The sequence below is a fragment of the Lethenteron reissneri genome, chromosome 23 (genome assembly GCF_015708825.2).
Source record: "Lethenteron reissneri isolate LAM-NWPU_2019-01 chromosome 23, ASM1570882v1, whole genome shotgun sequence".
NCBI lineage: Eukaryota > Metazoa > Chordata > Hyperoartia > Petromyzontiformes > Petromyzontidae > Lethenteron > Lethenteron reissneri.
The window spans coordinates 23,614,703-23,630,147 of NC_083801.1; positions in this window are offsets into that span (position 1 = coordinate 23,614,703).

A 15,445-nucleotide genomic window follows, 5' to 3' on the forward strand; every position below is an offset into this window, starting at 1 on the left:
ATTCCTGTACGTTCGGGCACTCAAAAACCCAAAGTATTACAGTAAGAAATGCATTTGCAATTCAAATGAAAACGTACAATATTCGCGTGACAGATGCAAAAAAAAAAGCGTTGCCTCTTGAATCGCTAATGTGTGTGATAGTATACTCTTAGGTTTTTTGTAAAGTCACCGTGTAGGTAAAATATAAAAATAAAATTAATGAAAGTAAATAAAAATCACGACGTTTCGGAGGCAACACAAGCTTCCGTCTTCAGGTGGAACCTTCACAGCCGCGATTGCTGTGAGGAAATAACATGTTTGAATGTTATGAAGTACAAAGGACATAATTAGAGTGTATTTGTAAGGGTCAATGTTAAACATTCTGACAATTTAGAGTTTGTTCATTGACATCAAGTGTTTAAATAGTTTTGACTATGACAAGATAAAGTCACGTAGAAGGGAAGTAATAAAATAATTAGAATACATATATAAAATAATATATAATATATTAATTATAATTAAAATAATATAATTTAATAAATAATATAATAATATATAATTAATATATAATAAATAATATAATATAATTTAATAATATAAAATATATAATAATAATTAATAATATAATATAATAAATAATATAGTTATAATTTAATAATATAATATATAATATATAATATAATAATTTAATAATATAATATATAATATAATTTAATAATATAATATAATAATTAATATAATTAATAATATATAATAATATAATATATAATTTATAATATATATAATAAAATAATAATAATATAATTATAATATATATAATAATATTAATAAATAATATATAATAATAATATATAAAAAAAATGTTACTTCCCTTCTACGTGACTTTACCGAAAGAACCAAGAAGATGAATCCCTGCAGTCAGGAAAGAAGCTTTAAATCAAAATTTATGACAAGATATTCACCTGTTAAAGTCATTTTAAGTACATCTCAAGCGATGCATAAAAAGGCAGCATACTGACAAATAAATGCACTCTGTGTGAATCACTGATACAGAATTTGCCGCTGGTCTGAGCAAAGAGGATATGAGAAGAAACTTCTGCAAGGTATAGTGATATTAAACGCAATTTCACATCAAAACTGTAATTTTACAGGAATGATCGTAGACAATGCTCACGAAGTTTCGATTGCAACACAAGCAATCCTCATCAGTGTGAAAACCACAGCAAGAAAATTAGAAAAAAAAAATAAGTGCCGGTTTTTTTCCATTTTTTTTTTTGCTGTGTTTTCACACCTGATGCTGATGCTTGTGTTGCGATCGAAACGTCGTGAGCATTTATTGTTTTATATATTTTTTATTTTATTGTTTCCCTTCTACGTGACTTTACCGAAAGCGCCAAGAAGAAAAATCTGGACCTGTTTCGACATTCACTGTATAAGCGTCAGGCTGGCTTGAACCCAATCTAGTGACCTGCCAGACGTCACCTGGCAGGGATCTGCTCTGTTAGCTATGAATGTGTCGAGCATATTTTAGATTTTAACAAATATGGGAAGGCTGATGACCTGCTTAGTTCATTGGTTGTATTGTCCACAACGACGTCAATGTTTATTTTGCATTCTTTATTTCAGACTATGCTTAGAGAGTTTGAACTCACTGGCCACTTACAGCTAATTTGTATGCAGACGGATATATTAAGCCAACAGGTAATCCTCCATTCTGCTATTATTATTACTACGGTTTATTTTCTCTATTTGTGATGAAAAAACATAATGTCATTTCACATTTTATTCGTATATAGTGTCCAGTCATCAGTGCAAATCTCAGAAGGTGCTGTAGAATTTGTAACGTGCACAGCTTCCTAGCGGAGTCACAGGAGGAAACGCACAGACCAGCAGGGGAGGCAGTGAGAGCATTTGCCAACAACTGCCCACGCCCTGTGCCGCTATATTGGGATGTTTCGCCAACTCCATGAATTATAGCAATATGCAATATAGATCGTTTATTGTCATTGTCACCAGTACAACGAAATTTAAAATGCTCACCAGTCAGGGCATCATTCATAAATTTAAATTAAATTAAACAAGAAAATAAAAATAAAATTAAATGAAAGATAATCAATTTATACTATATATAAAAACAGCCCAAGTATACCCACATACTCACATAAGGTCACATTTTGTCATTGCACATCTCTATTACACAGTCAATTGTAAACGCTATTACTTAATAATTAATTAGCATTATTGAGTGTGCTGATCGCTGTAGGATAAAAGCTCTGTTTGAATCTGTTTGTCCTTGTTTTGACCGATCTGAATCGTCTGCCTGATGGCAACAGCTCAAACAGTGAGTGTCCAGGGTGAGAGGAGTCCTTTATAATGTTAATGAGCGTCTGTGCATGGAACAAAAACGTACGTGTGCCAGGGGTAGTAACTCAATATCCGTGCATATGGATGTCACGAATTTGCTCTTCTGCCATACCCTGGCAAGCCAAGCATATGGCGATATTGGCGACCTTGGGAAGGGAGTTTTTACAATTTGTGTTTGTATTCTTAGGTTTTTTCGGTAAAGTCACCGTGTAGGTAAAAAATTAAAATGAATAAAAGTAAAATAAAATAAAAATCACGACGTTTCGGAGGCAACACAAGCTTCCGTCTTCAGGTGGAACCGTCACAGCCACGACAGCTGTATCAAGTAAATGAGAGATTACAAGAGCTACCACTCCGTATATATGATGGTTGGTTTAATAAAAAGTGTGGTAGCTCTTGCAATCTCTCATTTACTTGATACGGCTGTCGTGGCTGTGACGGTTCCACCTGAAGATGGAAGCTTGTGTTGCCTCCGAAACGTCGTGATTTTTATTTTATTTTATTAATTTAACATTTTTTACCTACGTGACTTTACAGAAAAAACCTAAGAATATGAATCCTTGCAGTCACGAAAGCTTCAAATCTAGAATTTGTGTTTGATCGAGCCACCCTGTATTACAGGCATGACGTATAGCCACCGGTACCCTGGCATTTAATTTAAGTTTATTTTTAAATCCTTTATATTAAGTTCACTTGCTCGCTTGAGTGCTTGCTGTTAGGACCGTGCAAATCTTTCGGTCGTTTTTTAACCCACTTCCCGTGATCCAATCGAGCTGACATTTTGCACACAGACTCGTTGTGCGAGACAATTAATTGTTCGTGAAATTTTTTTTTTCCAAAATTATACACTTTTTAAGATTTTTTTTTATATTTAATTACCAATTGCTTAATGGTGGCAATGCCAATCATCTGACCCATAGGTGGCAGCCATCTCAAGCCAGAGGACGAGAGGACTCTAGCCGCCACGCATATAAAGGATTTATAGTGAAAAACTTTGATTGTTACGGGTTAATTTTTGACACATCATGGGACCTCCTTTGCCTTTCTTTTAATGTTTTGCTATTTCAACAAAACTGGTTTTATGTTGCACAGATGTCGGTAGATTGATGGCTTCCTACTACATGGCATTTGATACCATCAAGCTGTTTGGCACTATACAGGGATCGGAAGCCATCCAAGACCTGGTAAGCCAGGTCACAGAGTTGGCTTCTCATTGTTCCACATCACCACCATCAACTCACGTCAACACGGCTGACTGAGCAGTCTCCCTTACTTAGCAGAGGCAGAGAGCCCCCTACTCCTCTGCCCACCCACCCCCCCTTTGCCCCCTGACCCCATCCCCCACACACACATTCACTCGTACATCCTGATCTCTGGACTGCACATTGCACTACATCGCACTACCACACTGGTTTCAATATCTTATTTCTTTAAATACTTTATTTAAATAATATTTTACATTTTAAAAAATTCTTGACTGTTGTTTATTTTAAGTTTATTACATTTTTGATTATTTATCTTGTGTTGATCGCCGATTGTTGATTGTTTATTTATGTCTGTTAATTGTGATTAATTTTTGTATTGCTTGGTTGCACCGTGGGACCAAGAGAGAGGACTGTAATTCCATCTGTGTTGTATGTCATGCATGTGTAGTATTCTTGAATGAGACCGACACTTCGTATAGGCCACACGCTTTTATTCCGATGACACTAGTCCTCAGGACTCACTGGGGAGACAGTCCCACACACACAACCTAGGCAGGTACAGCCTCCGGCTCTATTCTCATTTCTCTCCTTCCCTAGCCTCCAGCTACTCTGTTACTCTCGTCCCTAGCCTACAGCTACTCAGCTACTCTCTTCCCTAGCCTACAGCTACTCAGCTACTCTCTTCCCTAGCCTCCAGCTACTCAGCTACTCTCTTCCCTAGCCTACAGCTACTCAGCTACTCTCGTCCCTAGCCTACAGCTACTCAGCTACTCTCTTCCCTAGCCTACAGCTACTCAGCTACTCTCTTCCCTAGCCTACAGCTACTCAGCTACTCTCGTCCCTAGCCTACAGCTACTCTGTTACTCTCGTCCCTAGCCTACAGCTACTCAGCTACTCTCTTCCCTAGCCTACAGCTACTCAGCTACTCTCTTCCCTAGCCTACAGCTACTCAGCTACTCTCTTCCCTAGCCTCCAGCTACTCAGCTACTCTCGTCCCTAGCCTACAGCTACTCAGCTACTCTCTTCCCTAGCCTACAGCTACTCAGCTACTCTCTTCCCTAGCCTACAGCTACTCAGCTACTCTCTTCCCTAGCCTACAGCTACTCAGCTACTCTCTTCCCTAGCCTACAGCTACTCAGCTACTCTCTTCCCTAGCCTACAGCTACTCAACTACTCTCTTCCTAGCCTCCAGCCGACAGCTACTCAGACTAGCTACGTCCTCCGCTCCCTAGCCTACAGCTACTCAGCTACTCTCTTCCCTAGCTACAGCTACTCAGCTACTCTCTTCCCCTAGCCTACAGCTACTCAGCTACCTCTCTTCCCTAGCCTACAGCTACTCAGCTACTCTCGTTCCCTAGCCTACAGCTACTCAGCTACTCTCTTCCCAGCCTACAGACTACTCAGCTACTCTCTTCCCTAGCCTACAGCTACTCAGCTACTCTCTTCCCTAGCCTACAGCTACTCAGCTACTCTCTTCCCTAGCCTACAGCTACTCAGCTACTCTCTTCCCTAGCTACCAGCTACTCAGCTACTCTCTTCCCTAGCCTACAGCTACTCAGCTACTCTCTTCCCTAGCCTACAGCTACTCAGCTACTCTCTCCCTAGCCTACAGCTACTCAGCTACTCTCTTCCCTAGCCTACAGCTACTCAGCTACTCTCTTCCCTAGCCTACAGCTACTCAGCTACTCTCTTCCCTAGCCTACAGCTACTCAGCTACTCTCTTCCCTAGCCTACAGCTACTCAGCTACTCTCTTCCCTAGCCTACAGCTACTCAGCCCACTCAGTTCCAGAGGGGCGGCATCCTTGAGGTTTGGGGGTCCAGGATCTCCGGCTCTCCTCCTTCAGCTTCTCCTCCGATCGACCCCTCCGCTCTCCGGGAGCCGTCTTATATCTCCCCTCTCTCTGAGGGGCGGGGGTGTCTCGGGCCCTGGCTCTCGCCAGCCCCCTCCCCTCAGAGCCGTTCCAACCACCTCTCGTCCCTGTCAATCCGGGCCGGTCCAGACCGGTACGTACCTCTCCCCTAGCTTGTGTGACCTGTGTTAACCTTGGTGTCAACCTTGACCACCACGCATGTAACACACTTGACAATAAAGTGACTTTAAGACTTTAAGACTTTAAGAAAGGGTTCATGACAACGCATGACAGCTCGTGACTGTGATCATGTTAACAGACAATGATTCATATTCTTAGGTTTTTTCGGTAAAGTCACCGTGTAGGTAAAAACATCAAAATTAATGAAAATAAAATAAAATAAAACAAAAAATCACGACGTTTCGGAGGCAACACAAGTCTCCGTCATCAGGTGGGACCGTCACAGCCGGATTAGCTGCATCAAGTGAAGCAATTATTCAAGATGTAATCCCTTATAAGCAAGTTGAAGGGGGGGGGGGAGAGGGGGGGGGAGCTCATCAGAATGTGGTAGCCAATGATGACGGAGACTTGTGTTGAGCGCTCCGTGCTGTCTTTGAGCCCTGCCCCCCCTCCCTCCCGATACGTTTCCATTCATTGGCTACCACATTCTGATGAGCTCCCCCCCCCCCCTCTCCTCCCCACCTTCAACTTGCTTATAAGGGATCACATCTTGAATCATTGCCTCACTTGATGCAGCTAATTCGGCTGTGACGGTCCCACCTTATGACGGAGACTTGTGTTGCCTCCGAAACGTCGTGATTTTTTGTTTTATTTTATTTTATTTTCATTAATTTTGATGTTTTTACCTACACAGTGACTTTACCGAAAAAACCTGAGAATATGAATCCTTGCAGTCACGAAAGCTTCAAATCTAGAACAGACAAGGATGTGTGTGTGTGTGACACGCATCAAACAACCACTTATAGCAACAGCAGCAGCGGCAGCGGATTTGACAAGCGGCTGTAGACTATTATTTTGGATATTTGACAACAGGCCGCGAGTTATTTTGTAACAGGTCCCTGCGGGGTGGGCTGGTAGGAACGAATAAGCAAAGAATATAAACATAATGTATTATTACACTTGTTTAGCCAGGAAAGCCTCACTGAGTCTAAAGGTTTTTGTAGGGTTCCTGCCAAGTGTTTGCAGTAGGGGGCGATGTTGCTGCACCTAATCGGACGATCCGAAGGGAGAGTTTGAGGCCTAGTTCTAGGCTTTAGGCCTAGCTGTAGGCTTTAGGCCGCTGTGAGTTAATTTTTAATTTAAATGTTTTAATTAAAAACTATCTCAGGGAATTATAAGGGAATGTTACACTTGTTTAGCCAGGAAAGCCTCACTGAGTCTAAAGGTTTTTGTAGGGTCCTGGCAAGTGTTTGCAGTAGGGGGCGATGTTGCTACACCTAATCAGACATCGGACGGACGATATAATCTATTGTAGGCTGGTTCACTTCGTTCCTACCAGTAAAACAAATTAATAAGCAGACAAACAATTGTGCAGATGTAGAACTCGTACTCGTGTTGTCTTTCTCGCCCCGTTTATTTTCTTCTCAAGGTCCACGCCTTCTCCTCATCGCCGCTCCGTGGCCACCCGTTCGCCCCGCCACGTCATCCGCCATCAGCGGCGCTCTGTGTCCCTCCGCTCTCTCTCCAGCTCTCCCAGAGTCCTTCGCTCCGCTGCTACCCTGCTCCGTATCTTCTCTGATGCACTGCTGCCGCTGCTACCACTGCTGCCGCTGCTGCCGCTGCTGCCGCTGCTGCCGCTGCTGCCGCTGCTGCCGCTGATGCCGCTGCTGCCGCTGCTGCCGCTGCTACCGCTGCTGCCGCTGCTGCCACTGCTGCCACTGCTGCTACCGCTGCTACCGCTGCTGGCGCTGCTGCCGCTGCTGCCGCTGCTGCCGCTGCTGCCGCTGCTGCCGCTGCTGCCACTCCTGCCACTGCTGCTACCGCTGCTACCGCTGCTGGCGCTGCTGCCGCTGCTGCCGCTGCTGCCGCTGCTGCCGCTGCTACTACCACTGCTACCACTGCTACCACTGCTGCCACTCCTACCACTGCTGCCGCTGCTGTTACTGCTGCCACTGCTACCACTGCTGCCACTGCTACTACCACTGCTACCGCTGCTGCTACTGCTACCACTGCTGCCACTGCTGTCACTGCTACCACTCCTGCCACTGCTACTCCTCACTCTGTCTCCTCTATCCGCGGCTACCGTACTTGACCTATCTCTCTCCACTGTTACTCTTATATCGTATCTCCTCTACCCACTCCTGCTCCTCGCTATCCCGGGCACCATCCCTCCAGCTCCCACAAAGGTTCCAGCTCCCACCAAGACTCCCACCAAGACCCCCCCCTCTCTCTCTCTCTGTTGCGCTGTGCCTTTTAGACCCACCCCAATCAGTCCCTGTTCATTATCTCACCCCCCCCCGATTACCCCTCGGCCCCCAGGCCCCCAGCGTCACGTGACGTTGTTATTGCCGCCAGAGCGACGCCAACCGTTAATCACTCACCCTCTCAACCAATCACCGGCCTGTGTCCCCTTCTTCTTCTTTAGTGCTGCCTAACGGCGTGTGCGACTTCACGATGATATTGGTCCCGGTCTAGCACGGCGTGTAGAGTTGGTGCTGCTGTTGTTAATTGTAGCCATGTTTTGATGTTACTGAGCCATGTCGTTTTTGGCCGTCCTGGTCGTTTTTTCCCTTCGATTTTTCCTTCCAGGATTTGCTTTAATAGCTGGTATTTGTGGTCGTTTCGGGCAATGTGGCCTAGGTAGCAGAGGTGTGGACTCGAGTCATGTGACTTGGACTCGAGTCAGACTCGAGTCATGAATTTGATGACTTCAGACTCGACTTGGACTTGCATAACAATGACTTTGTCCCACCTCTGAGGTGTGGACTCGAGTCATGTGACTTGGACTCGAGTCAGACTCGAGTCATGAATTTGATGACTTCAGACTCGACTTGGACTTGCATAACAATTACTTTGTCCCACCTCTGAGGTGTGGACTCGAGTCATGTGACTTGGACTCGAGTCAGACTCGAGTCATGAATTTGATGACTTCAGACTCGACTTGGACTTGCATAACAATGACTTTGTCCCACCTCTGAGCTGGTGTGGACTCGAGTCATGTGACTTGGACTCGAGTCAGACTCGAGTCATGAATTTGATGACTTCAGACTCGACTTGGACTTGCATAACAATGACTTTGTCCCACCTCTGACTGGTGTGGACTCGAGTCATGTGACTTGGACTCGAGTCAGACTCGAGTCATGAATTTGATGACTTCAGACTCGACTTGGACTTGCATAACAATGACTTTGTCCCACCTCTGAGCTGGTGTGGACTCGAGTCATGTGACTTGGACTCGAGTCAGACTCGAGTCATGAATTTGATGACTTCAGACTCGACTTGGACTTGCATAACAATGACTTTGTCCCACCTCTGAGCTGGTGTGGACTCAAGTCATGTGACTTGGACTCGAGTCAGACTCGAGTCATGAATTTGATGACTTCAGACTCGACTTGGACTTGCATAACAATGACTTTGTCCCACCTCTGAGCTGGTGTGGACTCGAGTCATGTGACTTGGACTCGAGTCAGACTCGAGTCATGAATTTGATGACTTCAGACTCGACTTGGACTTGCATAACAATGACTTTGTCCCACCTCTGAGCTGGTGTGGACTCGAGTCATGTGACTTGGACTCGAGTCAGACTCGAGTCATGAATTTGATGACTTCAGACTCGACTTGGACTTGCATAACAATGACTTTGTCCCACCTCTGAGCTGGTGTGGACTCGAGTCATGTGACTTGGACTCGAGTCAGACTCGAGTCATGAATTTGATGACTTCAGACTCGACTTGGACTTGCATAACAATGACTTTGTCCCACCTCTGAGCTGGTGTGGACTCGAGTCATGTGACTTGGACTCGAGTCAGACTCGAGTCATGAATTTGATGACTTCAGACTCGACTTGGACTTGCATAACAATGACTTTGTCCCACCTCTGAGCTGGTGTGGACTCGAGTCATGTGACTTGGACTCGAGTCAGACTCGAGTCATGAATTTGATGACTTCAGACTCGACTTGGACTTGCATAACAATGACTTTGTCCCACCTCTGAGCTGGTGTGGACTCGAGTCATGTGACTTGGACTCGAGTCAGACTCGAGTCATGAATTTGATGACTTCAGACTCGACTTGGACTTGCATAACAATGACTTTGTCCCACCTCTGAGCTGGTGTGGACTCGAGTCATGTGACTTGGACTCGAGTCAGACTCGAGTCATGAATTTGATGACTTCAGACTCGACTTGGACTTGCATAACAATGACTTTGTCCCACCTCTGAGCTGGTGTGGACTCGAGTCATGTGACTTGGACTCGAGTCAGACTCGAGTCATGAATTTGATGACTTCAGACTCGACTTGGACTTGCATAACAATGACTTTGTCCCACCTCTGAGCTGGTGTGGACTCGAGTCATGTGACTTGGACTCGAGTCAGACTCGAGTCATGAATTTGATGACTTCAGACTCGACTTGGACTTGCATAACAATGACTTTGTCCCACCTCTGCTAGGTAGTAACACTTCCTGCTAACGATGGTCTTCAGCAGTTGCCTATCAGTGCCCATATCTTGCATAACTTGTGTGTTGGTGGTTTTGGCTGTCCATGGGATTTTCAGCATTCTTCGATACAGCCACATCTCGAAAGCTTCGAGCCTTTTTGTTGCTGTTGTTGTCAGTGTCCACGTCTCTACTCCGTACAGCAAAATTGACCAGATGTAGCATTTGCCCTTAACAGCTGTGACGCCACTTAACGCGTCTCCTCTCACGCCTCACCAACAGCAACATCATCGTCCTCAAATACCCCCACTGTGCACTTGCTTGTCTGCCTCGCAACAGACCCACAGAGCGCGTGGCGCGTGTGTTTCAGGTCCTACACAGATGATTGAGCAGTTTAGCAATTTTTTTTTGCATAATGCACATGCATATGTAGTAGCAATCACATTCATGCATTTCCCATAAATATGCTAAATTCTTATTGATATGCAAATTCCTTTGTCAAGGCGCCCAGCTTATACATATGCTCCAAGCTCGTGTGCTGTTTCATTCAGACGCTGTCGCCTCGGCGGACCTGGTTTTCACCTGAGGACGGCTGCTTGCGTTGTGGCCGAAACGTCGTGAGAATTATTTTATTGTGTTTTATTTTTATTATTTTATTACTTCCCTTTTACGTGATGACTTTACCGAAAGAACCAAGAAGAAGAAAACAGTTTTGCCATTTTGATTTAAAGCTTTCGTGACTGCAGGGATTCATCTTCTTGGTTCTTTCGGTAAAGTCACGTAGAAGGGAAGTAATAAAATAATAAAAATAAAACACAATAAAATTATTCTCACGACGTTTCGGCCACAACGCAAGCAGCCGTCCTCAGGTGAAAACCAGGTCCGTCGAGGCGACAGCGTCTGACTCTGTGAGAATAATTTTATTGTGTTTTATTTTTTATATTTTATTACTTCCCTTCTACGTGACTTTACCGAAAGAACCAAGAAGAAGAAAACAGTTTTGCCATATTTGGTGGTCATCAAATACTGAGTTGTTCCTGTAATGGATGTGCGTTTAGTGTCAGGGCAGATTTGGGAGCTCATTGTGTGCAGATGCGGGATCTGACGGAGGGTGGAATTCTTTTCCAATTCTGTGTAGCGGCATCAACGGTGTTGGCCACGATGACATCTTGATCTTTGACCTTCTTTACAGGTGACACTCATCTCAAGCTGTCGAGAGTACAAAGACATCGCACTCCGCGTCAATGAAAAGAAAGCCCTGAACACATTGAACGTGGCCAAAAAGCACATCATACGGTAACAATCGGTGACACATCGCAAGATAAACATTAGCATCGTCGTAAAGAATGGGGAAAAATAATAAGCGTACAATATTCCTCTTTCACATACAGTGAGGGAAAAAATTAACCCGTAAAAACAAAGTTTTTCACTATAAATCCTTTATATGCGTGGCGGCTAGAGTCCTCTCGTCCTCTGGCTTGAGATGGCTGCCACCTATGGGTCAGATGATTGCCTGCCACCATTAAGCAATTGGTAATTAAATATAATTTATTTTTTCCTAAAAAGTGTATTATTTTGGAAAAAAATTTCACGAACATTAATTGTCACGCACAACGAGTCTGTGTGCAAAATGTCAGCTCGATTGGATCACGGGAAGTGGGTTAAAAACGCACGAAAGATTTGCACGGTCGTAAGCAAGCAAGCAAGCACGCAAGCAAGCGAACTTAATATAAAGGATTTAAAAAGTATTTGATCCCCTTGCTGATTTTGTACGTTTGCCCACTGACAAAGAAATGATCAGTCTGTAATGTTAGTGGTAGGTTTATTTGAACAGTGAGAGACAGAATAACAACAAAATAATCCATAAAAGCGCATGTCAAAAATGTTATAAACTGATTTGCATTTTAATAAGGGAAATAAGTATTTGACCCCCTCTCAATCAGAAAGATTTCTGGCTCCCAGGTGTCTTTTATACAGGTAACGAGCTGAGGTTAGGAGCACACTCTTAAAGGGAGTGCTCCTAATCTCAGCTTGTTACCTGTATAAAAGACACCTGTTCACAGAAGCAATCAATCAATCAGATTCCAAACTCTCCAAATAAACCTACCATTAAAATTACAGACTGATCATTTCTTTGTCAGCGGGCAAACGTACAAAATCATCAGGGGATCAAAGACTTTTTTCCCTCCTCACTGTAACAAGCTGAGATTAGGAGCACTCCCTTTAAGAGTGTGCTCCTAATCTCAGCCCCTTACCTGTATAAAAGACACCTGGGAGCCAGAAATCTTTCTGATTGAGAGGGGGTCAAATACTCATTTCCCTCATTAAAATGCAAATCAATTTATAACATTTTTGACATGCGTTTATCTGGATTTTGTTGTTGTTATTCTGTCTCTCACTGTTCAAATAAACCTACCGTTAAAATTACAGACTCATCATTTCTTTGTCAGCGGGCAAACGTACTACATCAGCAGGGGATCAAATACTTTTTTCAAATCAATTTATAACATTTTTGACATGCGTTTCTCTGGAGTTTGTTGTTGTTATTCTGTCTCTCACTGTTCAAATAAACCTAGCGTTAAAATTATAGACTGATCATTTCTTTGTCAATGGGCAAACGTACTACATCAGCAGGGGATCAAATACTTTTCCCCCCCTCACTGTATCTGTCCATCCACATGAAATAATGCAGACACGTGACACTTCCTATCAGCCGCCACGTGGAGTTGTGGGAGTGCATCATCTCAGCAGACTTGGTTCCACGCAACCAAACTCTGGACTGGTGTTGACATTTCGTGTCTCATCAGCAGTCACTTTTGTTTAAACCAATGTAGGTGAATTGCCATTTGTAAATATACAATTATACATAATGTGTGTTGGCAAAGTTACATTACAATAAATTGCAATTTTGAAATGGTATATTTGGTCAGTTTGAAGAATGTTAGGTATTTTTAAAAATCATTTATATTAAGTTCACTTGCTTGCTTGCTTGCGCGCTTACGACCGTGCAAATCTTTCGGTCGTTTTTTAACCCACTTCCCGTGATCCAATCGAGCTGACATTTTGCACACAGACTCGTTGTGCGAGACAATTAATGTTCGTGAAATTTTTTTTCCAAAATTTTACACTGTTTAGGGAAAACATATTAAATATTTAGTTACCAATTGCTTAATGGTGGCAGACAATCATCTGACCCATAGGTGGCAGCCATCTCAAGCCAGAGGACGAGAGGACTCTAGCCGCCACGCATATAAAGGATTTATAGTGAAAAACTTTGTTTTTACGGGTTATACTTATTTTAAATCCTTTATATTAAGTTCACTTGCTTGCTTACGACCGTGCAAATCTTTCGGTCGTGTTTTAACCCACTTCCCGTGATCCTATCGAGCTGACATTTTGCGCACAGACTCGTTGTGCGTGACAATTTATTTTCGTGAAAAAAATTTTCAAAAATTTTCCACTTTTTAGGGAATTTTTTTTTCATATTTAATTTAAATACCAATGTGATAAAAATGAAACTCTTACAAAAAAAAAACAGAAATGAATAATAAAATAAAACCGATGCCACGCATATAAAGGATTTATAGTGAAAAACTTTGTTTTTACGGGTTAATTTTTTAAGATCCTGTGTTAATGTCATTACATCTTTGGAATCAAAATCCAGAACCAACCCTACTGGAATTATGTTGAAAGTTTCATAACAAATGTTTTATCAGTCTAAAATTTGTATTATAATTAATTTAAACAAAAGGTTTCTCGGATAGTGAAACATCAGGTGAGAAAACATTAACATATTTGAGACAATAGTAGTTGTTAATGTATTACGTATTTCAAAATATTGTACGGATAAACGAATGGAGTTTAAGTCGGTATGAGCACATGTTTAGTGTATATTGTATATTGGGTGTGTATTAGTTATTTGTATAAACCATTATAAGTGAGTCTGAATGCTTATATCATTTCAGATTTCCAATGCCCGGTAAAATAAAAACCAGTGAAATGAAAATCAACTGGTAGGTACAGCTATGGTTTCAATGCTCCTGTTAAGATAGCACATGCGTTTACATTTGGAGTTGGTTATGAACTTTATTTCTCGTTAGCAACACAATTTCGTGTTTAGACCTTCTTGGTTCTTTCGGTAAAGTCACGTAGAAGGGAAGTAATAAAATAATAAAACATAATAAAATAAAATAATTCTCACGACGTTTCGGCTACAACGCAAGCGACCGAAACGTCGTGAGAATTATTCTATTATGTTTTATTTTTATTATTTTATTACTTCCCTTCTACGTGACTTTACCGAAAGAACCAAGAAGATGAATCCCTGCAGTCACGAAAGCTTTACATCGAAAAATTCGTGTTTAGAGTTTTAACGTTCTACACATTTGCAGATTATTATACATTTTAATTGGAGAGCCTTCAAGATGTATTGACACTCACTTTAACACTCGAAACTGCGTCTATATTGCAAAAACAGTGTGTTCAAGTGGAGAATTCTGCTTTGCTACACAATTGAAATGATGCTTTGTTTGTAGTCTCATTCAAGCTCAGCTGGGATGTGTCCTCGTGCAAGATTTTGCGTTGATACAGGACACTGCGAAAATCTTCAGGACTGGCATCAGACTTACAAAATGTCAGTTTAAACTGCACCATTTAAACAAATGCACTTTGTTTCCGGAGCTAACGTTTAAACGCACGGCAGTATTTATATCTATTTTCTCCAACCATTATATATACGGAGTGGTAGCTCTTGCAATCTCTCATGTACTTGATACGGCTGCCGTGGCTGTGACGGTTCCACCTGAAGATGGAAGCTTGTGTTGCCTCCGAAACGTCGTGATTTTTATTTTATTTTACTATTTTATGTTTTTTACCTACACGGTGACTTTACCTAAGAATATGAATCATTGCAGTCACGAAAGCTTCAAATCTAGAAGTATTAATATCTGTTGTAACTCCGTTTTGCGTTTGTAGGTCTCGCCGAATTTTTGCAACAAAAGGATAAACGGAATAACTTCCAGGCCGTGCTGAATGCAGTCCAACTCACGAAATGTTTTCGTGCAAAGCTTTGGGAGAATTCACCTTTCGTTTTAAAACAACTTGAAAAAATCGGTAAATGATCGTCCCTTTTACGTATAAAAGGCAATACGTACGCAATGATTGACAACCACGAAATTCTATTCATAAGACCCTTCAATTAGACGCGACTTAACCTCAGTGTGTTTCTGCTGTAGGCTTCTCAATGTCCAGCGCACTGGTCAATGCTGGATTGACATCTTTTGAGAAAATTGAAAACACTCATGGACGGGAAATTGAGTTGGTGAGATCATGGGTTCATCGTCTTGGTTCTTTCGGTAAAGTCGTCACGTAGAAGGGAAATAATAAAATAATAAAAATAAAACATTATAAAATAATTCTCACGACGTTTCGG